A 27,852-nucleotide genomic window follows, 5' to 3' on the forward strand; every position below is an offset into this window, starting at 1 on the left:
TGAAATTTGGGGCCCAGAGTGATAAATAGGCTTCACTTCTCATTCCAACATCGATTGCTTGGTTCTGGTAACTGAAAGTCATTGTTAAGGGTTTTGAGGTTGCATCCAGCTATAGGTGGAAAGATCGTTACCATGATAGGTAATGATGTCTGTCGTGTGCATGGTCTCAGAGTATGGCTGAGACCAGATACATCAGAATCTACCTTTATTTCACCAACTTTCTTCACACATCATTTCTCAGGCACTGATGACATAATGATGTTTAAGGTATCCTTACCATTTTGTAGGGAAGGCGGGCACTCAAACAAAAAATTCTAAGCAATTCCAATTAGATCCTAAGTTAGATCTTCTGCAACGTATTTATGTTTCTCACTTTCTTTTTGAAATCAAAAGCACAAGTCATTGCCATCATCAGTTCAACTCAATCCAACATATATTTATTGAAGAAAATTAGGGAGCATGGCATGCCAAGCAATCCAATCTCTCAGTTGTTTCAAAGTCTATGAAAACCTCTTTCTGGAATTAAACGCATTCCGTTTCTTTGTCTCCCATGTCTCCCTCTTCCTCTTGTTTTCCCCACCAAGCACATCTCAGGCTGTACATCACAGAGCACGTTTTTATCAGAAACTCCACATTTAAGGATTGCAGCATGTGGTTCCCTAAAATAGAAAGCTTTGTGACCTTTCTCAAAATCCTCCCCACTCCATATATCCTTCCCAGATACACAGCCCATTCTTTCTGTGCAAGGGAGCAGTGTAAAGAATGCACAGCCAGCGAGAGGCTTTGGAGCCCGGCAGGGGCCTGGTGGATGCGTGCATATACATGGGATCAGGGGCGAACCGGATGGACCGTCTCTCCCAGTGAGTGAAAGTCTTAAACCGAGATTAACCTTGAAGCTCAAATTAGATAAAAACAAATAGAAATTTCTCCACAGGAATAAGAGCTTAATATAAAGGAAAAGTATTTCGTAGCCCACATAACTTTAATTAAGATGAAAGGGTTTCCGAGTATCTGCTTCCTCGACAATCTTATGTTTAAAGATGTGTGTTGAGCTCAGCATGAAGGAACTAGTCTATGCAGCTCATTATTCACTTTTACAAGGGCCTACTTTGGGAGCTCTTTGTAAAGCTCTGGCATTCACTCCCAATTTTCTCTCCAAGTGTGCCTTCCTGTAGGCCTCTGTTACATTCTCGAAGAATCTGTCAACCTCTTTATTGCAAGGTGAGCACACCTTATAGCTGTGACACCCACTGCCAGTTGAAGGAAGATGTCACCGAGAACAGGGATGCCCACTTTTTCCCAGTGGCCTCAGCCGCGTGTTGGAGATCAGTCGTACCCAGCTAGCTGGTTCTGTAATTTCTCACACACAATTCATTGACAAGTTATTTTTTAAAGGGAAAATCTAGTAGACAGTAGTTTATGCATAAAGAATAAAATAGGTACACAAACATGTTGAAAGCCTAGAAAAACCTTCACTGTAGTTGTTGAAAGATTGACTGGAATTTTGTTCAGTTCATCTTAGTGATGCAGTTCTGATGCTTTCGGTAAGCATGCTTCTATTTCCTTCTGTGCTTTTAAACTCTAGTTGGATATCAGTATTTTTCAAGGAACTTCATTAGGATCAGATGCTCAAGGCACATCTCTGCAGCATCTGGATTAGCATCCCAGATGTGCAGGGTTGGCCCCACAACTTACTGTGTGATCAGTTATGTGCCTTCCCTGAACCCTAATTCCTAATCTGTACAAAGAGTTATAAGAGCATTTAGTTCACAGAGGATTAAATTACATATAAAATCCATATGTGCCTGACTCATAATAAGCATTTAAATAAATGTTAGCTATTTCTTTATATCACTAAAGGGAACAAATGTCCAAAAAACACACATACATGACATATTTTCCTGATGGTTTAACTTCACTCCTTCCAAATGGGATATTGAGCAAATTACTTAATGTCTTAATGCCTCGATTTCCACACCTATAAAATGGGGATAATATTTACCTGCCTTGGGGGGAGTTATTGTAAATATAAGACAAAATATATAGTGAGAATTTGGTATAACGCCCTGCGGTGATATGATTTTAATAAATGTGAGATATTAGTGGTTATTTTTTAAAGTCTGTCTACCATGTTTATGTAAGTGCTATCTTTAGGAATCCAGGATGTAAGTGATATCTTTGTACTATTATCTTCATGGACCCCGTTAAAGTTGATGTACAAAATGGGGCCAGGTGCAGTGGCTCACACCTGTAATCCTAGCACTCTGGGAGGCCAAGGCAGGAGGATTGTTTGAGCTCAGGAGTTCCAGATAAGCCTTAGCAAGAGCAAGACCCTAACTCTACTAAAAATAGAAAAATTAGCTGGACATCATGACATACACCTGTAGTCCCAGCTACTCAGAAGGCTGAGGCAGGAGGATGATTTGAGCCCAGGAGTTTGAGCTTGCAGTGAACTATGATGACGCCACTGAACTCTAGGTGACAGAGCAAGACTCTGTCTCCGTAAAAAAAAAAAAAAAAGTTGATCTACAAAATGTAGGAAATGTATTCTCTGCAAAGTAAAGATCAAAAACCATAGTACTTGCCCGATTGATCTTTTGTAATTTTTAAAAAATGGGTTGTCTATGAGCAAAATAAGTTTGGAAAATAATACATACCGACTCCTCTGAGCCCACTGAGCCCTCAGTCCTTTGGAAATTCACAATGTCTGGTTTTTGGGGTTATTTTTATGTTAAATAAAAAAAGCAGGCGGCCGGGTGGCGCGAGGAGCCGTTATGGGAACTGGAGGTGCTGACTAAACCCGATCAAGATGACAACCTCCCAAAAGCACCGAGATTTCGTGGCAGAGCCTATGGGGGGAAAGCCAGTGGGGAGCCTCGCTGGGATTGGTGAAGTCCTGGGCAAGAAGCTGGAGGAACGGGGCTTTGACAAGGCTTATGTGGTCCTTGGCCAGTTTCTGGTGCTAAAGAAAGATGAAGACCTCTTCCGGGAATGGCTGAAGGACCCATGTGGCGCCAATGCCAAGCAGTCACGGGACTGCTTTGGCTGCCTTCGAGAGTGGTGCGACGCCTTCTTGTGATGCTCTCTGGGAATCCCGCAATCCCTAGTCCCAGCATTGAGTCTCCAGAATTTGCAGCTGAGTGGGGACTCCTTCTCTGTCCTCTACAAAGGAAAAGATTGCTGTTGTCATAGTCACCTCCGATATACTCTAGGGTCTTTTGGGAGTTTTCTCCCCTCACCATTTCAACTTTTTTGGAATTCTTGCTCTTGCATGCATCTCCCTTCTCCTTCCCCTGCCAGCTCCATTTTAGCAGTTACCAGCTTTCCTGAGTGGATTCTTGGTCCCTTCCCTCACCCCCACCTTTAATCTCCGGTCTGTTTGATGCCATTTGGCTCCTTTTTTGGCAGAACAGTCACTGTCCTTGTAAAGTTTTTTAGATCAATAAAGTCAGTGGCCTTCAAAAAAAAAAAAAAAAAAAAAGGAAAGATAATTCATAGAAGGAACTTTATTTCATTCTGTATTTTCTAGTCTTTTTTTAACCATGAGCCCATTTCTACTATAGTACCTATTACTGATAGGGACTGATCGAAATGTAGTATATAAATATAATCAGAAATAAAATGCTCTAATGCAGCAGTCCCCAACCGTTTTGGCACCAGGGACAAGTTTCATGGAAGACAATTTTTCCATGGATGGGCGGTGGGGTGGGGGCGGGTTATGGAGCTCAGGCAGTGATGCCAGCGATGGGGAACGGCGGAACGGCTGTAAATACAGATGCAGCTTCTTCACTTGTGCCTGCTGCTCACCTCTTGCTGTGGAGCCACATCCACCTTCCTAAGCTTCATGGAAGACAATTTTTCCACAGATGGGGGGTTGGGTAGGGTACAGAGCTGTGTGGCCGAGTCCCTAAGGCCACGGACCAGTAATGGTACCCGGGGTTGGGTACTGCAGCTCTAATGCTTTCAAATCAGATTATCATTTCTGATCCTAGAGGAGCAGCAATTTCTCACAATTTTTTTGTGAATTATTATCCCACAGAAATATTATTCAAAGCATTGCTTGCATAAAGTTAAATGTCATAAAATAAGTTGACACCCAAACATCAGCAAGGAAAGAAAAAAAAACCTAAATATTCCTCAATTTAGCAGAAACTCAAGCTGGCTGAGTGATCCCATCTGTAGGGGCCTCTCCCTAACGCAGAGGAGCTAAGTCAGATGCCAAGAGGGGCCAGGTAACATTAAGAGTCAAGTCTGTTGGGTGGTTCCACAGCAAATAAAACAGTCTCTAGTTCCTTTTTTAAAAAAATCTTTCTCCCATTTTCTTAAAGCACCAATTCTTCTGTTTTCCTACTTTTGTTTAAGAGATTTCCAATCTTAGGAAATATTTCACAATTGCAATGATAAATTGCAACTGACACTTGCTCACAATTGCAGGAAGACATTAAGGAGGGGCAGGGACTGCAGCAAACTGGAGACAAATAGACCATGTAAATGGGAGTACAGCCACTCAGAGCTGGCTAATGTTTGATACCCAAGAGTATGGGCTCAGTATTGTCCACACACAATTTGTGGGCCCAGATGGCTAGTTTATAATTATTTCTTAGGGGCATGGGATTGTAAGAAAATGTTCTGATGAAATTTCAAGGTACCACATACCACATACACAAGAGAAACAATGTCCATTATGAATCCAGGTAGACTTAATCATTTGGGTCTCTTCAAATCCAGATCAGGACCCCCAGGAATGTTCAGCATATTCATGATAGGTTCAGATTCAAGGAAGAAAGAACTGCAGGTCTGATTTATGCCAGGAAGTATTAGAGCCCTTGAGAGTGACTAGCTTATTCACTCATACCAATAATATTTATTGAGTGCCTACTGTGTGCCAGGCACTATTCCGGAATCCAGGCATATGTCAGGCAACAGGACAAACCAATCTCTTCTCTCACAGAGCTTAGGTCCTAGTGGCAGGAGATAAACATTTATGAAAAGAAAAGAGTCATCGTAGTTACTGCAGGGGCGTGGATGGGAAGACAGTAATATGTCTCCTGTGATAAGTACTATAAGGAAAAATAAGGCAGGGGATGGGGAGAAGGTGGACTAAGGAATAACTAAGTCTGTTTGAGGAAGGGGAAATGGAAATGTACTGGAATTCTATTGAGGACCAGATCACCAGGGAACCTAATATGTACCAAGTCCTTACTGTGCTGGAAGCTTTGAATGGACTGACCCATTCATTTGCATGGCCACCCTAGGAGAGCTTTGTTTATCCCCTTTTAACAGAGGAAGAAATAGCAGCCCAGAGAGGCTGAGTCCTTGGCCCTCTGCCACTGGGCTTCCAAGTAACACAGCTGGGGTCCACCCAGACAGCCCGAATCGTCTTTGGTCCCAAGCTCCACTCACTTTTCCATTTGCTTACTGGGGTGTGGTGGCATTGGTGAGGACTCACTTTAGAAGAAGAAAATGCAGCCAAGAAAACCTATGTTATTACTTGACTACTTTAGCTCCGGCTCTGAGCTCTCACCCAGCCCCCTCCTCATCAACGTACACACAGGCAAGAAAAATGACAAAATGCATATTGATTTCTAAAGGGAATATAGTATCTGCCTAAGTCCATCTTTGTTGTAAAGGAATACCTGAGTCTGGGTAATTTATGAGAAAAGAGGCTTATTTGGCTCACAGTTCTGCAGACTGTACAAGGAACACCGCACCAGAATCTGCTTCTGGTGAGGGCTTCAGGGAGCTTCCAATCAAGGCAGAAGGTGAAGGGGACAGGCATGTCACATGGTGAGAGAAGGAGCAAAAGAGAGAGGAGGAGGTGCCAGGCTCTTTTAAACAACCAGCTGTCCTGTGAACTAATAAAGCAGAAACCCACACATTACAGCAGGGAGGGCACTAAGCCATTCATGAGGGATCCACCCCCAAGACCCAAATGCCTCCCACCAGGCCTCACATCCAACACTGGAGATCAAATTTCAACATGCGATTTGGAGGGGACAAACATCCAAACCCTATCAGTATCAGAAATTCAAAACACAAATGAAGAATAAAAGTATCTGGTTATTTCCATCATACTGCATTTTGGACTTTATTTTTCCCAACTGATTCTATACTCATTAAAATCCTACTCCAATTCCTTCTACTGTTGATGAGCGAATGAAGGAATTTGAAATTGTCAAGTGGTAAGCTTTAAAAGTAATTAGGACAGGGTACAGAAAACTCAAAGTATTTGTCATTTTGTATCAGATTCTAATCCTGGTCACCTCTCCTCTTTTTTCTAGTTTCCTCACCATTTTATATGCCCATCACTTGGCTCCTAATAGGTGCTCAATAAATGTTAAACTGAGCAGTTGAATCTGTGGTCTTTTTTTTATTTCTTCCTCGGTACAATTATTGTTGCACTCATGTGAATGTTTCCAAAATTCATAGAGATCGTCAGACCAAATCATTCTCTACGTACAAGGTGGTGTTATTTATGATGCCCACCCTGTGGCATGGCATTGTAATCAAAAGAATTTTTCTGCAGAGCAACGAGCAGAATGAACTTTTTATTCACTTTGTGCAAAAAGCCAAAATTAACATCTTTTCGCTTTTGCATTCGGTGTAGAATATTTAATTCAGCCCTGGGTTGGGAGTTTTTAGGATTTTAAAAAATCATTTGTTGAACTAAGGGCTTCACTGCTCCCGTGAAGTCCATCATTTCCTGGTATTAGATACAGCTTTTCATTTAATTAATTTTAATACAGTAATTTATTTTTATATTTTCCTCTAATCTTGTCAAGCCAATGTGGATTTTGCTTTTAATAAAGTACAGGGTAAGCTACTTAAAGTGGACTAATTGGGCAAAGCCTGACTTGTCCATCTGATCAGAACGGACATTTGAAAGAAGGTGGGGCCGGTGGGGGGACAGACAGCAGAAAACCCGTGCTCATCACCCATGGGGCAGAGGCAGCAAAGTGGATAGAACTTGCCACACACACAGGGTATAGTCGGAACCTGCGTAGGACCCCAAGAGAGTTCAGAAAATCGATTTCCTTTATGGCTTAAGCAGCAGCCCTAGCTATTGTGAAAAAGACAAAAAATATTCCACGTTTGTGAAAGTGGATTGCAATTCATTACGCAGTCCTATATGCAATTCTTTGTATGGGTCTGTCCCTTGGCTAGACTGCTCATTTGTGCAAGCGTGTGCACACTTTTATTTGGGGAGGTTCTTGGCTCTAGACCTTTATTTTCTATCCTATAGGCAAACTACAGTCCTGTTTCCGAAGAATCCTGCCTTCCGTTTTAGTTTAGCAACTGTCTTGACTATACAATCATGGGCCAAGTACATGCTAGACACCGGGGTTTAAACAATGAAAGGCAGTCCTTGCCTTTCTATTGAAGTAAGAGGTTACATTCTATCGAAGTAAGAGCCCAAAGAAATCCTCTAACCCTCATTGGGCCCAGACTCGTCACTCTGGAAACCATAAAGATTGCCCTTCAAGTTGATTCATGCTCACATTAGTAGGATGTAGTGGTGAAGGGCATCAAGATAGACAGCTTGATGAATTCTGAACCCACCATTGACTTAGGATCATATAGTTTTCCCAGCCATAAAATGGGCATATAATAGCATCAGCCTCATAGTCTTCTTAGAGGATTATACGAGTTAGTATATAAAGGGTTTAGTGTGATTCATATGTCGTAAGCACTGTGTTAGCTAATATTGATTATTTGTCAGACTTTTCCGGCTGCAAGTGACAGAAATGCAACTCAAACTGGCTTAGGCAATAAGGGTGCATTGCCTCGATGGTGTGCAAGTGCAAAGGCAAAACTGGATGCAGGTGTGTGAATTATTTCTTCAGCTATCTCCATCCTTCCCACCCCTACTCCTTCTCTGTGTTGGCTGCCCTCTCAGGCAAGCTCTCTTCCTGTGTCCCTGCCCACCATGGTGGCCATGGGCTTCCAGCTTCCAGCATTATCTCCAATGAAAAAGAGAGATTGTCCTTCCCCATAGCCCTGACAAAACTCCCAGGACCACATTTCAGTGGACAGGCTTGAGACACAGGACCATCCCTGGTCCTCAAGGCTGACCTGCATCACATGTCTGTCTCCTAAGCAGCAAGGAGGTAGGGCCCCTTGGATAGAGGGGAAGGAAGTAGCGATTGCCTAAGTGTAAGGTATGGGTCTATTACCGAATGAAGAGCTGGAGTGTCCCACTCTGGCGGTTTCTCCTGTACTAAGCAGTAAGGCGTGTTCACCGCGGGGGCAAACCTGGTTTTCTCAAGGGCTTTTTGTTAAGGAATATGTGCTTGACTTGTTTAAATGGCATTTCTTAAAATATACTTCTCTAAAACCTAACTGCTCACACGATATCTGCCCCTGACTCCTATTCCTATTCTTTAAAGACAGTTTGGCTTAAAGGCCGTGCATTGACTGGGTAGCTGTTGTTTTAGGGATATAGCCACCACTTTCTCCGGCCACTCCCTATGGGAGCCCACCCCCACCCCTCATTTCTTCAGCCCTGCCTTTTACCTCTCTGGAGAGGATTCTCCTTGTTATCCTTCCTCATCTGCTCAGGAGCAGGGCTGCAACCTCCTCCTCCCTGCTTCAGGTATGTAATTTAACACTGATTTTAACAAAGGAAACTTCCTCCCAGGAAACGCTTCCAATTTTTACCCACATGTGCACTGTGTTGCTTGCTAAAATCCTAGAGAAAATTAGAGGAGGGTCATGTAGGTTAAGAGAACACAGGAAAGTGAAGAGAACTTGACACTGGGGCTACTGGCATGGGGGTGTCAGAGATGAGAATGCCACATGTGGGTCAAGTCTAGAGAAAATGGAACAGCTCGGGAAATAGGCTTGAGGTCATGGTGAAGCTAAGCTAGTAGGGGCCCCTGCCTTCTGCCCCATCAGCTACTCATTTAACTTGGAGGGCTCTGGGGGGTTTCCATCAGCAACATCAGCCTTATGTTGCATTTGGATGATTCAGCAAAAGGCTCTGAGAATTTGCCATGTCCCCCAAATCACCCAGGGGACAGACTATGTTTGCAGTTGTCCAGGATGCGCAGAACTTTGTTATGCTTTTAAGGTGCACAGGGTAATAGTGAAACCCACAGTTGTAACGTGAGTATGCATTGTCATCAAATGAAAGACATGTTCTGCCTTTAATATCTCAGAGCTCTGTTCTCTGAATTCATAACCCGTGAATGTTTATGGATACCCATGAGGCTTCCTGTGTATGCCCTGTGCCATACCTAGCTCTGAAATGAGCATTTGTTCCCATAGCGCAACTCCAAGAAGAGTGTGGGCAAGCACAGGGTGCTGTCAGCATCCATTCCTTCATGGCTTCCCCTCTGCATGGAAAAAAGGGGCATCCCTTTTCTGCCTGAGTATATATGGGCATCGAAACATGGATGAAACAGCAATGGATTGCGATGCTCTACGTTTGTTCAGATATACTGGGACAAAAACAAGTACATTTACAAACAGTTAAGGAAATGTCAAGCAAAAAAAAAAAAATATTGTCAGTGTAATAGACACCCTGTGAAATAGGAGAGTAACACAGTTCAAGATTTGCGACACTCCATGGGTTTGAACCACATGTCTGAAAGTTAGATTGTGACTAAGTTAGATAAATCATGATGGCTACAGTCTGTTAAAAAATAGTAGTATTTTAACAGAGGTAACGGCCTGAAAAAGGGTAAAATGTTTTACAAGCTATCTCTTTAAAATCCCCTCACCATTTTGGGGAATTAAAACCTGCATTCCTGCCCAAGGCCAGTAATCAGAGGGGTAGGGGAGTGTTCTTTGTTTTTTGTACTGCAGGTGATGGCTCAAGGGAATTGTCCTCACCAGAGATGCTATAGTTAAACAGCATAACCTGAAGCTGAAAACTCCTTTTATAAGCTCTGTATTTCTGCATATAGATAAGAGGATGATACTTAGACAAGAGTCTGCATCCTTCTCATTTGCTGGCAAATTAATAAACTCCTCTTTCCTTTTCCTCAAACTACTTGTCCTCATTCTTCATTTGGCTGTGGGGACAAGTACCAAAATTTTCGTAACAATGTCATGCTTTAGCCTCTTGTTTAGCAATCTTCTGGTTGCTAAATTGGCAGAACACTTATTAGGGGGGCTTTAACCTATAGTGGGAAAGAGTTCTGCATCAGATGCTGCTGTTAGTACACAGTTTGTGAAATGACTTCTAGATGGTATACTAGCTGTAAGGTACTTCTTCACGCAATAAGCGAGTGCCTGATGTATGCCAGGCAATGTTTTGATGACGTATGTGATGTAGGCTGGGTCCTAGGGATTCAGAGGTGAATAAGAAAGAGTAAGGGTGGGGGCACGGAATATATAAAAAATGAGCAAATATTAGATAGCCGTAAGAACTATGAAAATAGGATGAGTGATGGCAAGTAATCAGTGACCGTTTCAGATTGTGTTGATAGGGAAGACCCTTTGAGGTCTTTGAAGTCCAAATGACCAGAAGGAGTCACCATGTGACAGGAAGCAAAGAATATTCCAGAAAAAAGGCACAGTTAGTGCAAAGATCATGGAGAGGAGTGAGCATCCATTCATTCATGGGTCCGTTGTACAAATGGGCCCTGTGTTAGACAAGAGAATTCAACAGTGAACAAAACAAAGATCTCTGCTTCACAGCACCTACATTCTAGAGGTGGAGTTGGACAATAAACAATGAGCATAATAAACAAGTTATATTGCATGTTAGAAATTGATAACTACTACAAAAATAGTGCATGATAGGAGGGGATTGAGAAAGCAAGGGACAGGGAGTGGTAGAAGTGCCAGGGGTAGAATCCGTACTAAAGAGGGAAGTGAAAACCTCCTTACCTCATGGAAAAGAAGTTTTGCACAAATGATGAGCAGGTAGCCAAGAAGTCACATAGGAGAATTGAGAAGCAGGCAAGGAACAGACACTGCAAAAATCCCTCTGGCAGGAGCAGGCCAACCATGTTTCAGAAACAGCAAGGAGGCCAGGGTGGCTGGAACAGAGGGGACAAGGAGAAGCTTAGAAAGTTAACGGGGGAATCATATTTGTAGGTCTTTGTAGCCAAAGTAAGAATTTTGATGTTACTTGGAGTGAAACTCAGAGCAAATTTTAAGCACAGGAGTGACATGATCTGACCTACATTCCTAAAGGACCACCCTGGCAGGAAGAACAGTCAGGGGGCTGCTGCATGGATCCGGCAAGGGATGATGGTGGCATGGACAGATTTACGGAGGTGGTAAAGGTAATGGGACATGGTCCAATTCTGGATATACTTTGCAGGTCAAGCCAATATTTTGTGTTGAATATGGGATGCACACGGAAGAGGTTACTTGCTAAGAAAGTAGGTGAATTGTGTTGCCATCGATTCAGAAGTCTGAGAGAAGAACAGCCTTGGTGATGGAGGGGTCAGGTGGTCTTGGAGTTCAGTTTTGGTCATGTTGATGTTGAGGCATCATTAGGCATCCAAGTGGAGATGCTAAACAGGTCATCATTGGACATAAGAGTCTAAAGTTCAAAGGAGGGATCTGTTATTTCATACCATAGGGGGTAGGTGAGATGGAGATGACAAAGCCAAGGGCTGAGCCCTGGGGCACTCCACCATTCAGAGCTTGCGGGGAAGAAGAGGACCCATAAAGCCTCTGAGAAAGAGAAACCCATGGAGTAAAAGGAAAATCAAGAAAGTGTGATGTCCCAGAGACCAAACAGAGAAATGTAGCACTGATCAACTCCATCAAATGCTGCTGATGCGTTAAATAACATGAGGACCGCAGAATGACCATGGGATTTAGCAGCATATCTTTGAGCAATTTTGGTGGAGCAGCAAGAGAAAAAAAATGGGAATGGAGTTAGCTTACAAGAGAATAGGAAGAGGGGAATCAGAGATAGCAAGTATAAGCAACTCTTTCAGGAGCTTTGCTGGGTCAAGTTGCAAAGGGATAGGGCAGCAGTAAGTAGGGCCAGGATGGTCACAAGAAAAGGGTGTTTGGGGGGTTTGTTTTTTTTAATATGGGAGAAATAACAGCCTGCCGTATGTTTGTCTGCAGATGAGACTAATCAGTAGAGAGGGAAAATTGCCGATGTAGAAGAGAGAAGGGAGTATTTCTTGAGCCATGTGGGAATTCTCATGGACTGGTGAAGAGGTGGCCTTAGATAAGAACAGAGAAAATTTAACTGTGGTAACAGGCAAGTAGGCAAAGATGTGTGTGCAGAGGCTGGCAAGTAATTGCATGGGGTAATGCAGGCCTGTTAATTTCTGTCCTTGTTTGTCCCGTTTTTCTCAGCAGGAAGCAAGCAAGCAGAGTAGGGTGGGGTGGGGAAGGAGGGGTGAGGGTTAGAGGAGAGTGAAGGGGTGACAGCAGCAGAGTGTGTGGACAGGGAGGTGCGCTGTGCTTGTCTGGCAGCAGGAAGGGCCCACCTGAGGCTCCCGTTTTCCTGGAGGCCCGAAACAGAGACCTTCATGGGAGAGCAGCCGGGGCTGATGGCTGGGGAATCGGAGAGACTAGGGCAGGTGGAGTTTGCTAAACCTGGATGAAGAGTTTGGGTTTTATTCCAAATGAACCTTTGGGAAAATTATTTAAACTCTTTGAGACCCTGTATTCCACTTGTGACGCAAGAAGGTAAGAATACATCACCTTTCACCTCTATAATTCTTGACCCTGTGAGAAAGCAAGAATTAATTCTTAAGTGTTCGTTAAACTAACAGCTCAAATCTCTTGATTATTAAGCATCTACCAAAAAGTAAAATTTCGCATCCATGCATTTTCCCCCTTTATTTTTTGAATTGCTTTCAGCTTTGCTCCAGTATCTTGGTCTGCAAATTGCCCTCTCTTTCTGGAGCTTGCTTTATGGATTTAACCCTAAAACTTTTCACAAAGAACTCAAATAGAAGTCGATCATTCAGCAGGTATTTCTTGAGCAAAAATGGTGATCCTGACGCTGTGAACTTATTTTTGGCATTTTTGAAAATACTTTGCAAGAATATGAAGGTTAAAAGGTTAAATGTAAACTTATTGAAAAGTCCGAAATCAGAAATAAATATTCCCTGGGCTTCAACATTGATATCAAGGCTGGGATTTCTCATCTGTGGGGATTTTTTTTTCTTTTATTTCTTAGTATTTTCTGGTAAAGCTCCTTTGTCCTCTTGTGAAGATGCTGATCACAGCATCATTATAATAGAAAAAGATCACAAGCATTCTACATATCCAAAAATCTTGGAGTCATAAAATAAATTATCCATGTGATGGAAAAAACACAAGTATATAAAAATTCTCATATTGAAGACTATTTAGTGACATGGGGAGGTGATGTTCATGGTTTAAGTGAAGAATATACTAGAATAAAATGTTTACTATAATTTCAATTTTTAGGTGACTGTGCTTTTTTATTTATAACCTGGGATATAATATATCATAACATTTTTGACAAAACAGTGATTTTCTCAGTGCAGTATGACTATGGATGATTTGTTTTATTTCTCTATGAACATTTTTTTAAATTTTTCTATAATGAACATGTGTTCTTTTTATGAGGAAACTAAAATTAAATTTACTAAGGCACCATGATTTTTCTCATGTCTAGAGAGAACTGGTAATTGAAAAAAAAAAATGCCAATGTTTTTCTCTCTCAATAGAGGGACTTCCCATTCCCCACCCACAGGCAGCACCCAGCAGATAAACTAGGGTCTACACATAGTAGGACGTAAGATCCTTGAGCCACTTCAGAGGGAAAAGGGAGTAATGCCCTGGATTTAAATTTATGTAAAAATAATATGCAAAAAAAGAACTGGTAGAGTTTGGGGGGGAAAATATAAAGCCATATACCTATACAAGGCCTCAGATCTTGTAAAATGATAAATGCCTCTCATTCCCTTCTCTGCAGAATTTGTTAAACATTCATTTAACAAACATTTGAGGGTCTGTTATCTATTTGACAAACACATATATAGCACTTACTATATGCCAGCACTGTTTCTAAGTGCTTATATGTAACTCATTTTCATCCTTATAGCCATCTTCATCAAATAGGAAGAATCTGTTTTATCAAAGAGAAACTGAGGCACAGGGAGGTTATGCCGTTTACCCGAGGTCCCACAGCTGAGATTCAAGCCCTGCAGTCAGCCTCCAGAGTAGGGTTCCCACTCCTTACTGTGTTGCCAGGCACTGCCCTAGGCTCTTGGTTTCACTTGTTACTAAACAGCAGTATCTAGCAAATCCCTGTCCTCAGGAGCACACAGTCTTGTAGGAAGACAGACATCAATCCAAGAATCACACAAAATAAATGGGTGATTACAAAAAATTACAAAATCTAATAAACCTAGGAAGGAAATGTAGAGTGTGTGTGCACATGTGCACATGTATGTGTGCACACAAAACAAATAAGCCTCTTGCATTTTAGTAAATTAGAGAATGTCTCCCTTGGCTCATTCCTCTTTTTCATTATGGCCACTGCATAGAATTATAGTGTAACCCATTGGAAGTTGTGCAAGAGAAGAGCAAAAAGGAAAATCTCGCCACTTTTAATGCTTGTTGTACATCAAAGCCAATGATACCTGCCCTGCTTTCGGTGTAGGGGCAATGTGGGTTAATGCATGTATAGGCATAAGAACTAATTTCTCCCTTGAAAAAGAGTCAAGAAGAAAACATCTTTGAGCAGAAGTGCATATCCGTATTGGTCACTCTGAAGTACACTGCCAATATCTCCCAGCAGTATATACCCTCATCAGTTCTTAGTGCTCCCTTTGTGTGGGGAAAGGATGAAATCACAGCAGAAGGAATAATTGTACTTTGAGTTTTTGATTAATTTTTGTTAGTACAGGTTTATGAATTTTGATGGCATAGTCCAGAGGATTTTCTATTGTTGTTCTTTTAGCAGAAAAAGGAAAGATGTCTTTAATTGGGAATCAGGACTTGCTTGTGTGTGTGGAACAAACAATGCAAACTACAAAATTCAATTCTCTCTCTCCCTCTCTTTTTTTAAGTTTCTATTGTATATGATTTTTTGATTTGGACACATTGATGTAATTTGTGTGAAAATTTTTCATTACAAAATCTCCTTGGAGGTGTATTAAATTTCAGTTTCTAGACTAAAGTTCTCTGGACAGCTCTATTCACATATTCACAAGGCCTTAGAAAAATCACATGTCTGGAATGCATCATCTTCTCCACTGGAGGGATACCAAGACATCTTAGATGTAGGCAGAATTTAATGCTAGTACAACAGAGCATCAAACCAGAGAAGCCATGCTGACCAGATCCCACTTTTTGAGAAACTATGAACTACTTCAGGGACTACCACTTGTTTGGTGAACATGCCAAGATGGCAGCCAGATCATTCTGGAGCCTCAGAAGACTGGATGCGCTCATGTGCCAGTGGGAGTCTCACTGGTCTCAGCCCTGCTACCCTAGCACACGTGCAAATTTGTTCTCTCTTCATCACAGTGGAGGAGAAATTTCATAGAGCATCTACCAGCCTTTCAACAAATGCTCTTAACTGCCTCCCTGATCTACTCCTGTGGGTCTCATACAGTGAGACCCTGATCTCTCAGTCCCAGTCGACTGGACAACTGACCCATGAAGTAGGAGTTTGTACCAAATTTGCCTCCCATTGGATTCCTTTCCTGGGAATCTGGAACTGGGGACAAGAGAAAGTTCATTACACCATGAGAAAATTACTGTTACCCATAAAATTTGGGAGTTGTTGGGGACCATCTTCTGTCTGCATTGTATAACAGATAAAGCTGTTTCTCCAGGGAGAAGACACTGAAGTCATGGAATCAATCAGCCACGAGAGGCGGGAAAGAGAGCCCATGGGTTCCAGAGTGCCTTTGCATTCCCAAATCTAGTGCTTTCTAAAACCCAACAGATTTCTTGCTCTAGGATCCATGGGATGCCTCTGTATTCTCACCATGCATTTTCCTTTATTTTTCTTTTTATTTGTTTCATTGGTTGGGTTTGCTTTAAACCGAGCTTGATTGCTGTTACTTAGAACTGATGAGTCTTAACTGATATAGTGGCTTTAATAATTCAAGGAGAATATTCCCCATATATCATGCCTAGGTGCCTTGTTATAGACATGCACATGGGTCACCTGTTGTCATAATAAAGTAGCAAAGATATCAAGCTGGAAAATAGAAAAAAGAAAAATGTAAAGAAATTTTAGTTTGAGAAAAAGTAGCAGTCATTTCCTAGAAATAGCTCTGACCCAAACCCAGCCAGAGCAGATTCAACCGGAGGGATATAAACAGAAATCACACCCTGACTGCTATAATTAACTAAACTAGATGTTAAAGGAAATTCTTCTTTGTGAAAAGCAAAGAGTCTCTAGAACGGTTCAGTCTCCCTAAGCACTTAGAAAAACAATTATCAAATTTGTGGTTTGCAGGCTGAAATCTTTTTCAAACCAAGCTGATTAATGTAAAAATAAAACTTAAGAAATCCTTTTTATCAATGCTGAAATAATGCTCACGCAAAGATTGTGAGGGTTAAACAGTATTAGATGTTTCCTGTAGACTGGAGTCTCCACCCAACACGTCTTAGATAATCATCAAGTTCAGCACAACCTTTGTCATTATCCTTTTCTTAAAAGTCTTGTATGTTAATAGTCCCTTTATCCATATTTTATCTTCCTACTTTGTGCCTGATTGTACTATTCATATGTAGGGATGTGTGTCCCTGATAACTTTAAGAGGATTAATATAAAGGAAATGGGCTTTATTAGTTTGGATTTGTTTTATTAGCATTCTACAGTTTGATTTGAATGAGAAAGTCAGGAGAGTCTTGTTTGCCAAGCAGAGGTAAAAACAACATAAAATGAAATAAACTGAGCCTCTATGTATTATTGATAGAACACAAAGACATTTTCCACAGCATTACTTAAGTACAAAGGTCCTTGTATGAGACAATAGAGGAGAACAAAGACACTTTTAATTTATTTTTCCAGACTGCTTTTAGTTCCTTTGCAGATATCTTTAGTTAAGTGAAGGGCATAATCTTTCTTTAAAGGGAATTTAGAGAGGAAGATACCAAAATATACCAGACTACTATATTGAAATATTTACCATTTGTTGATTTGGGACATAGAGTGAATGACAGATTTCAGCATAATATTTGCAAAGGGAAAAAGAGAATTTTCCATGAGCATCTAGAATGTTGTTTTGCTTGGGTTTATGCAAAAAATACGTCTGAGAAAAATGAAAATTAATCTTGGAGAGGGGGAGAATTCCTCTGAGAATATAACCGTATAATGTCAACAGAACTTTTCAAGTGATTATCAGTAAAGAAATAAGATTGTTGATGGATTTTTTTTTCAATCTAATTTTTGCAGAATGAGTTGAGCTCTTTTGCAGAATGGCTAAGTGACAAAATGGGTGTGGTCCTGGATAAGTCGTTAAAATATATATGCGCCGTGTGCATGTTTGCATATGTTTCTCTTCTACCCTTATCTTCTCCCTGCCACCCCCATGGTTTGATAAATTCAGTAACTGGTTATAGATTTGGAGATGTTCCCTGTAAAAGTAATTTTGAGTAAAGGCATATGATTAGCTAAAATCATTGGCAAGCCAAAGAACAATAAGTGGGAAAAAAAGCAATTGGAAGTTTTCACTTTATTTTTCTTCTTTCCTTTCTTTTTCTTTCTTCCTTTCTTTTTTTTTTTATTTTTTTTTAGTTTAGAGTTTAAGAGTTCTAAAAAATGGAATAAGGCACTTATTCATGAATTGAATGGAAAATGTAATAACAGAGATAGTCAACCAATATAGAAGCTATTCTACTTGTTCAGTGAGAGAAGCTCTCCCATATAAGAGAACAATTTTAGGGATTGAGGAGTGAAAATAATACCCAAAGTGTCTTAAAAGTAAGTTTATTTGATAGAAAATTTTCAGAAAATATGAGGCCCAGAAATATACATTCTAGAAAGACAGGACTAGCCACTCTGGACGTAAAAATATACCTATTTATTCATAATGTGTTAGCGGTCTTATGGAACAATGAAAGAGCATTCATTTGTAATCAAACAACCCTGGGTTTGATTACTGATGCTGCCATTCAACGTCTGGGTGACTGTGGACAGATGGGTCTCAATTTTCTCTTCTGCATAATAGATATTAAAATATTATTTATGAATTAAAAATGTAATTTACCTAGTACCCTGCCTAGTACATAAGTACTCTCTGAAAGGAAGCTGTCACTATTTCTAAACTTTATGGTATAGGAGTCTCTTCATCTGTGCCAGAACTGCAGCTTTTATCATTGTGTCATCCTCCAATGTCCTGGCTTCATTCTGGGTAGAATGTAGAATTAAATTTCACATTTCAGACAATTTCAGTGAATCAGATCATCTTTTTTTTTTTAAACCAATTTAGCCTCAGTTGGTGCCTTCTTGTATATTCTTTTTTTTTCTGCTTTATCCAAGTATAATTGACAAATAAAATTGTACATATTTAAAATGTACAAAGTGATGATTTGATATATGTATATTTTGGGACATGATTATTTGTCACAATCAAGTTAATTAACACGTCGCTCACCTTACACGATTACTTTTTTTTTTCCATTTTGATAAGAATGTTTAAGATCTATACTCTTAGCAAATTTCAAATATACAATATAGTATTTTTAGTCTGCATCAGATCATCTTTTGTCACCTCCTAGTCTCAATTTACCTATCACGCCCTCTTCCCTCTGCTACAATGATTATAAACCCAAAACTCTGGGACAAATTATTAAAATCAGCTTGGGAATATTTGCAAATTGCTGGCATAGCCTAATCTCCGAGCACAGGAACAATTTCTATAGATTCACTCTTCCTGGTACACCTGTGGGGAGGATGTAGGCAGAAATCCATCATATTTAATGTTAAAATTCTAGTTTAAATGGTTTTTAAACCTTCTAAAATAGTAATAAATTATTTGCAAAGTATTTAAAATATTCAAAAAAGTGTACTCATACACATACTACTGTCTTTATCAAGTCACAACACTTTGCCATATTTAATTCAATTTTGGGGGGAAATAAAACATTACAGATTTTTTAAAGCCTAATACCAGCATTCTCCAGAGTGACCATCACTCTAAATTTTATGTTTATCATTGCCAAGCAGATATCTTATAGCATTATCACATATATAAGTGCACATAAATTTATTTTTTATTTGTACAAATTTATGGGGTACATATGCAATTCTGTTACATGCATAGATTGTGTAGTGATCAATTTAGAGATTTTAGGGCATCCATCACTCAAGTAACATCCATTGTACCTGTTAACTAATTTCTCATCATCCACACCTCTCACCTTTCTGAGTCTCCATTGCTTATCATTCCACTCCATGCATCCGTGTACACACATTTTTTAGCACCCACTTATGAGTTAGAACATGTGATATTTGACTTTCTGTACTTGGCTTGTTTCACGTAAGATAATGGCCTACAGTTCTGTCTATGCTGCTGCAAAAGACATGATTCCATCCTTTTTATGGCTAAATGGTATTTTATTGTGTAAACATCACATTTTCTTTATCCATTCCAACGTTGATGGACGCTTAGGTTGACCCCATATTTTTGCTATTGTGAATAGTGCCACAATAAACATACAAGCACAGATATCTTTTTGACATATTGATTTCTTTTGGGGGGAGTAAATACCAAGTAGTGGGATTGCTGGATTAAATGGTAGTTCTATTTTTAGTTATTTGAGAAATTTCCACACTATTTTCCATGGAGGTTGTACTAATTTACATTCCCACCAAAAGTGTGTAAGAGTTCCCTTTTCTCCACATTTTTGCTGGTACTTGTTATGTTTTATTTTTTTTAGTAATAGCCCTTCTGACTGGGGTAAGATGATATCTCATTGTGGATTTAATTTGCATTTCTCTGAGGATTGCTGATGTTGAGCATTTTTTCATGTACCTCTTGACAATTTGCATGTCTTCTTTAGAAAAGTGTCTATTCATGTGCTTTGCTCACTTTTCAATGGGATTATTTTTTATTATTTTTGTTGAGTTGTTTCCATTTCTTGTATATTCCAGCTATCAGTGTCCTCTCAGATAAATAGTTTACAAATATTTTTTCCCATTCTACAAGGTCTTTTGACTCTGTTCATTATTTCTTTTGCTGTGCAGAACCTTTTTAGTTTAATTAAGTCCCATTTGTCTATTTTTGGTTTTGTTGCCTGTGCTTTTGAGGTCTTAGTGATAAATTTTTTTGCCTAGACCAATGTCCAGAAAAGTTTTCTCTAGGTTTTATTACAGTGCTTTAATAGTTTGGGGGCTGATGTTTAAGCCTTTAATCCATCTTGAGTTGCTTTTTGTTTATGGTGAGATATAGGGATCCAGTTTCATTCTTTTTGCACATGGCTATCCAGTTTTCCCAGCACTATTTATTAAAAAGGGTGTACTTTCCCCAATGTATGTTCTTGTTGTCTTTGTTAAAGATCAGCTGGCTGTAAATATGTGGATTTATTTCTGCATTCTCTATTCTGTTCCATTGTACTGTGTGTCTATTTTTATGTGACTGCTATGCTGTTTTGGTTACCATAGCATAGTAATATAATTTGAAGTCAGGTGATGTGATGCTTCCAGCTTTGTTCTTTTGGCTTAGAATTACTTTGACTATTTGAGCTCTTTTTTGGTTCCACATGAATTTTAGAATTGTTTTTCTAATTCTGTGAAAAATGACATTGGTATTTTCAGAGGGTTAAATCTACATTAAATCTATAGATTGCTTTGAGCAGTATAGTCATTTTAACAATATTAATTATTCTGGTCCATGACAATGAGATGTTTTTCCATTTGTTTACATCATCTACAGTTTCTTTCATCCGTGTTTTATAGTTTTCCTTGTAGAGATCATTCACCTCCTTAATTAAATTTATTCCTAAATGTTTTACTTTTTTTAACTATTATAAATGTGATTGCCTTCTTGATTTCTTCCTTTGCTAGATAAGTATTGATATATAGAAACACAACTGATTTTTGTATGTTGATTTTGTGTCCTGCAACTTTACTAAATTCATTCATCAAATCTAAGAGTTCTTTGGTGGAGTCTAAAGGTTTTTCTAGACATAAGATCATACCTTCAGCAAACAGTGATAATTTGACTCCCTTTTTTCCAATTTAAATATATTTTATTTCTTTCTCTTGCCTGATAGCTCTGGCTAGGACTTCCAGTACTATGTTGAATAGGAGTGGTGAAAAGTAGGCATCTTTGTATTGTTCTGGTTCTTAGAGGAAATGCTTCCAACTTTCCCCCATTTAGTATGATGTTAGCTGTGAGTTTTTCACATATGACCTTTATTATTTTGAGGTATGTTCCTTCTGTGTCTAGTTTCTTGAGGGTTTTTATCATTAAAGGATACTGAATTTTATCAAATGCTTGTTCTGTATCTATTGAGATGATCATGGTTTTTGTCTTTGTTTTTGTTTATGTGATGTATCACATTATTGATTTTCATATGTTGAATCATCTTTGAAAGCCTGATATAAAAGCCACTTGATCATGGTGTATATTCTTTTTGATGTGCTGTTGGATTTGGTTTGCTAGTACCTTGTTGAGGATTTTTGTAACTATCTTTGTTAGGGATGTTGATCTATATTTTTCTTTTTATTGTGTTGTTGTTGATTTTGGTATCAGGGTGATACTGGCCTTGTAGAATGAGTTAGGGAGAATTCTCTCTTCCTCTGTTTTTCAGAACAGTTGCAGAAGGATTGGTATTAGTTCTACTTTATGTGTTTGGTAGAATTCAGCTATCAATCCATCTGGTTCTTGGCTTTTCAAATTATTAGAAGACTTTTTATTACTGATTCAATCTTGCTGCTTGTTAATGATCTGTTCAGTTTTTCTATTTCTTCCTGATTCAACCTTGGGAGGTTGTATGTTTCTAGGTATTTATCCATTTTCTCTAGGTTTCTTCATTTGTAAGCATAGATTTGTTCATAATAGTCTGATGATCTTTTGTATTTCGGTGGTATCAATTGTAATGTATCTTTTTTCATTACTGATTTTATTTATTTGGTTCTTCCTCTTCTTGGTTAGTCTAGCTAGTAGTTTATCAATTTTGTTTATCTTTTCAAAGAACCAACTTTGCATTTTGTTGACCCTTTGCATTTTTTTAGTCTCCATTTCATTTAGTTTTGCTCTGATTTTTATTATTTTTTCTCCTGTGCTAATTTTAGGTTTGGTTTGTTCTTGCTTTTCTAATTCCTTGAGGTGCATCATTAGATTGTTAATTCATAATATTTCTCCTTTTTTGATGTGGGCACTTAATGCTATAAACTTCATTCTTAGCACTGATTTTGCTATATCCCACAGGTTTTGGTATGTTATGTTTTCATTTTCATTAGTTCCAAAATTTTTTTTTAATTTTCATCTTGATTTCTTTATTGATCCAATGGTTGTTCAGGAGCATGTCATTTAATTTCCACATAGTTGTATAGTTTCCAAAGTTCCCATGGCATTGATTTCTAGTTTTAATCCACTGTGGTCTAAGAAGATGCTTGATATGATTTTGATTTTTTAAAATTTGTTGAGACTTGTTTTGTGGCCTAACATATGGTCTGTCTTGGAGAATGTTCTATGTGCTGATGAAAAAAAAAAAAACCGTGTATTCTGTAGTTGTTGGTCAGAATCTTCGGTAAATGTCTGTTAGGTCCATTTGGTCTAAAGTCTAATTTGAGTTCAATGTTTCTTTGTTGATTTTCCATCTGGGTGATCTTTCTAATGTTGTGAGTGGGGTGTTGAAGTCCCCCACTATTGTATATTTAGAATTGTTATATCCTCTTGCTGAATTGATCTCTTTATCATTGTATAATGAATATTTTTGTCCTTTCTTTTAATGTTTTTGACCTAAAGTCTGTTTTATCTGGTATAAGTATAGCTATTCCTGCTTCCTTTTGATTTCCATTTGCATGGAATTTCTTTTCCCATCCCTTTACTTTCCATGTATAGGTGTAAAATGAGTTTGTTGTAAGCAACATATAGGTGGTTCATTTTTTTTATCCATTCAGCCAATCTATATCTTTTAAACAGAGTATTTAATCCATTTACATTCAGGGTTAATATTGATAGTGAGATTTTGTTCCTGTAATATTGTTAACTGTTTTCTAGCTGTTTTATACATTCTTTATTTCTTTCTTTTTCTCTGTTTGTCATTGTGGTTTGGTGGAATTCTGTAGTGATACCATTTGATGTTTTTTTTTTTTCTTCCTCTTTTGTGTGATTGCTTTACCAATGAGTTTTATACTTCTGTGTGTTTTTATGATGATGAATGTCATCCTTTCATTTCCAAGTTTCAGACTCCCTTGGGCATTTCATGTAGGGCTGGTGATAAATTCCCTCAGCATTAACTTGTATGGGAAAGACTTTATTTCTCCTTCATTTGTGAAGGTTATTGTTGCTAGATTTAGAATTCCTGGCTGACGATTTTTTCTTTCAGCACTCTGAATATGTCATCCCATTCTCTTCTGGCCTGTACGGTTTCTGCTGAGAAGTCTACTTTTGACATAATGGGGTTTTTATTTCCAGGTAACTGTATGTTTTTCTCTTGCTGATTTTAGAATTCACTCTTTCATTTTGCCTTTAGACCGTCTGATTATAATGTGCCATGGCAAAGTCCTACTTACATTATATTTGCCTGGGGATTGCTGAGCCTCCTATATCTGGATATCTAAATATCTTTCTAGAGATTTGGAAGTTTTCATCTATTATTTTGTTAGATAGGTTTTCTAAACCTTCTGATTTCTCTTCACCCTCATGAAAACTGATAATTCATAAATTCCGTTGCTTTATGTAGTTCGAAACATCTCAAATGCTTTGTTCATTCTTATTTATGCTTTTTTCTTTATTTTTATCTTACTGGACCATTTCTTTTTCAAAAGACCCTTCTTTAAGTTTTGAAATTCTTTCTTCTGCTTAGTCTAATCTATTGTTGAAGCTTTTGAATGTGTTTTATATTTCCATTAGGGAATTTTTCAGTTCCAGAATTTCTGGGGTTTGTTTTGTTTTATTTTTAAGATACTATCTCCTTGGAAAATTTCTCATCCATATTCTGTTTTGATTTTCTGAGTTCTTCATATTGGTTTTCAGATTTTTCTTGCATCTCATTTGGCTTCCTTAAAATAAATATTTTGAGTTCTTTGTTTGGGATTTTGAGGATTTGTTGTTGTTGTTAAGATCTATGTTGCTGCTTTGGAGGTGTCATACTACCTTGATTTTTCATGTTTCCTGTGTCTTTACATTGATTTCTGTGCATCTAGTTTAACAGTCACTTCTTCTTAGTTTTGAATTTACTTTTTTTGGGGGGGTGGGTACTTTTCCAGGGGACGAAGATGTGACTGTGATGATGGTTGGATAGAATTCTTTGGCTTTGCTTCTGAAAGGTGCATGTGGTAATGAAGTCTCTATATGATTTTTTTGGCTATAAAACAAAATTAGTGGTATCTACGCATTCCTTGGTGTGTTATGATGTAGTTATTGGTGGAGGCTGTGGTGAAGTTATACCAGGGACTAGAATGCCAAATGGGCCTGTCTTCATGTTTCAGTGGTAGCAGTGGTGAGCTAAGAGTGTCTGTCCTTGTGTGGGCTACGAGTGTCTGGGGTGCCTGTGTTGGTGGTTCCAGGGAAGCCAATTCTTGGGCCTCTGAGTGGCTTTTTTGGGTGCTAGTTGTAGTAGCAGTGCACTGGGAAAATGAGTGGGCTTTTGAGCTCCTTGGGTACCAGTGTGGCATGAGCAAGGGCAGTAGCAGTGATGGTGAAATGCTTATCTGCATCCCAGATGCTGCGCACTTGTGTTGACAGTGCTTGCAATGAACTGCGTGGGCCAGCCTCCAGGCCAGTAGGTGGCACTTGCAGGTAGGAGCTAGCTGAGGTGGTGGTAGTAGGGTGTTTATGCCCAATCTTAATCTCCTGGGAGGATTACTCATGTGCTCCAGGTGGTGGATTGGGTTGTGGAACTCCCAGGACCCTGGATCACACACCCTCTCTCAGGCCAGGGGGTGCTAAAGCCTAGCAGAACCACACTGGGCAAGCTTGTACTCATATTCCCCACTAGTGAGTGCCTGCACCAGCCATAACAGGGTGGGGGAGGGCAATCTTTCTGGCCCTGGTGAAATGCTTGGGTGAGGGGTTACTACTGCTGCGCTGAGGTCATGCCACAGGGTGGGTGGAGTCAGTCCCAGTGGCCACAACCTTGGCCAGCAGATGGGGTACTTACATCCCTCTTACTCCTCAGTCCCAGTGGAGCTTGCTTCCCCATTCTTGCTGTCCCAGCTGACCTGGCTGTTGCTTCAGAACCCCTGGGAGTTTGTGCCTCACCCATAACTCCACCCCAGGCCATAGGAGTCTCCACTTAGTTTAGGACCAAGCCTCCACTATTCTCATCCTGCTCAAGTTCTGGGGGTGGTGCCCAGTTCCAGTACCAGTGGCTGCAGCCCACACCATGCTAATTTCTCAGTCCTGGTTTCAGGACCTCACCCCCAATTACACCCTAGTTCTGCCAGCAGCAGTTTGAGCTTCCCTAAGTGGCAGCCTAGGACTGCCACTGCTGGCTCGTAGGGCCACACACAGTCTGTTAAGAGCCAGGAACAAAAATGATCATAATGACATCTTGCTATAGCTGCTTGTGTTTGAGGAAGAGCCTGGACCCAGGACATGTTCCCTTCCTGGACCAGTTCCTTCTCAGTCTCCCAGCCACTTCCTAAATTAGATTCAGGGTTTGGGAGGGTAAAGGTGCTCTCCCATGGTCTGGGTTGTATGATTCTCCAGTGGGAAAGTGGACTGTAAAAAGTCTCTCACTCATTCTCTCCCATACGTATTGGGGAGTCACTCTCAGTTCTCAGCCAGTCCCAGCCATGTAGGCTGCCTGTTTTCCTTTTCTTTCCTAGTTTTTGGAGTTTTCTGTCACTTATCTGTTGAACTCCTATGTTCCCTCTTGGATAATGTATGCAAAATGTGATTGTCTGCACACTATTTTGGTTCTTCTAAGTGGATGAGGCGTGCTGGAAATGCTTCCAGTTAGCCATCTTGAAAAAGAAATCTCAGTGTACATAAATTTAACATATGATCCTTTTTAAGTATTTAAGTTTTATAGAAGTAGTATTTTACTTTATGTAACATCCTACAAATTGGTATTTTTGTTCAAAATTTTTGAGATTTGTCATATTGATACGCGTTATGCCATTCATTTTCACAATCGTATATCCTATTGTATGAACATAGTGAAATTAACTGACCCATTCTTTTGTAAATAAATATTTAATTTATGCCAGTTTTTCACCATACTCATGATAATATGTCCATATGTCCTTGTGCTCCTGCACAAGAATTTCTCTAACATATATTTCTAGAAGAAGAATTACTGAGATGAAGGGAAAGCAGAATACATAACTTTACTAGATATTGCAAAGTTGCTCTTCAGTATGGCAGTGACAATTTACACTCCACCAGTGATGTATGGAAATTCCTAATTCTCCCTCTCCATCCTAATACTGAATATTGTCTGATTTCTTAATTTTTTGAAAATCTGGTAGGCATAAATTGGATTTTTAATTTGCATTATCCTGGTTGCCAGTGAGATTAGCTCTTTTCAATACGCTTGTTGGCCATTCACATTTTCCATCTTGTGAGAATTGCATGTTCCTATCTGTGCTCTATTTTCTATGTACTACTTTATTTCATGTTGATTTTAGGAATTCTTTGTATTTTCTGAATGATCATCTTTTTTAATATGTGTTACAGAAATCTTTTCTGGCCAGTCTATATTTTAACACTGTTTATGGAGTCTTTTATTTTTAAACTTGGGTTTTTTGCTTTTCACATTTTATTTTTAAAATTCTTCTCTACTCTCAGGTCATGAAAATTATTTTATATATATATATATATATATATATATGTATTTGATCCAACTGGAATTTGTCATGTGAAGTAGGGATTTAATCTTCATTATTTTGCTTAGAAGTAACCATTTGTTGCAGGATAGTTTGGGAAATCCACCTTTCCCCTCATATCAATAAAGACATCCTCTACTTCTTTCCATTGTTTTATACCTTAGCCCTGTGCTAAAGCCATGTTTACTAAAGCTTTACTATTATAGCTTTGTAATCATTCTAGATACCCTATAGATTATGCTCCCTTCTACCCCACTCTGATATTGTCTTCAAGATTACTTAGATATTTGTGGTATTTTGTTCACCCAAATGAAATACAGGTTCATATTGTTAAATTCCATGAATAGCTATTGGGATTTTGCTTGAATTCCAATGATTTCATAATTGAGGAGAACTGACAATTTTATGTCATTGAGGCTCTAGATCCATATTCTTATATATATCTCCTTTTCCAGCTCTTCTTTTATGTTACCCAATAATAGTATTCATTGGAATTACTTGAACTATATAAAACAGAAGCTGTAAAAAGAGAATTTATTTTTCTTTCACATAAATGAAGTCTTGAGGTAGGTGATTCAGGGCTATAGTGACAGCTCCACTGTCACCAGAAATTCAGGCCCCTTCTCACTGTCTGCTCTACCACTGTAGCACATTTTTGTCTTCAAAGTCAACTAACTATTCATGATTGCTCCTGGAGCTCCAACTATCTCCTGTCATTCAGTCAGAAAGGAGGGAGGGCAACAAAGGCATGGTCTGAGTGTCATCTTTTAAGAACCCTTTCCACGTGGCCCACCTAATAGCTTACATCTTACTAACCAGAACATAGTCTCATATCCCTAATTAGGTACAAGGGAAGCTGGAAAATGTGGTCTTTTAGCTAGACCCAGTGCTGCCCCCAATAATATAGGGGGCTTTGTTACTAAGCAAAAAAGTACCAACAGATATTAACACTCTGTCACATAATGCTCACACACATATTTTAT

The 27,852-nt window shown here is 39.2% G+C and overlaps 1 pseudogene across 1 annotated transcript; it reads left to right on the plus strand.

Moving 5' to 3' along the window:
- Nucleotides 1-2,754: 2,754 nt before the first annotated feature.
- On the plus strand, nt 2,755-3,481 carry LOC138386988 (barrier-to-autointegration factor pseudogene; annotated as a pseudogene). The gene has a single exon (XR_011233903.1). The product of XR_011233903.1 is annotated as a barrier-to-autointegration factor pseudogene (transcript).
- Nucleotides 3,482-27,852: the final 24,371 nt, after the last annotated feature.

This window comes from Eulemur rufifrons, chromosome 7 (assembly GCF_041146395.1).
Source record: "Eulemur rufifrons isolate Redbay chromosome 7, OSU_ERuf_1, whole genome shotgun sequence".
NCBI lineage: Eukaryota > Metazoa > Chordata > Mammalia > Primates > Lemuridae > Eulemur > Eulemur rufifrons.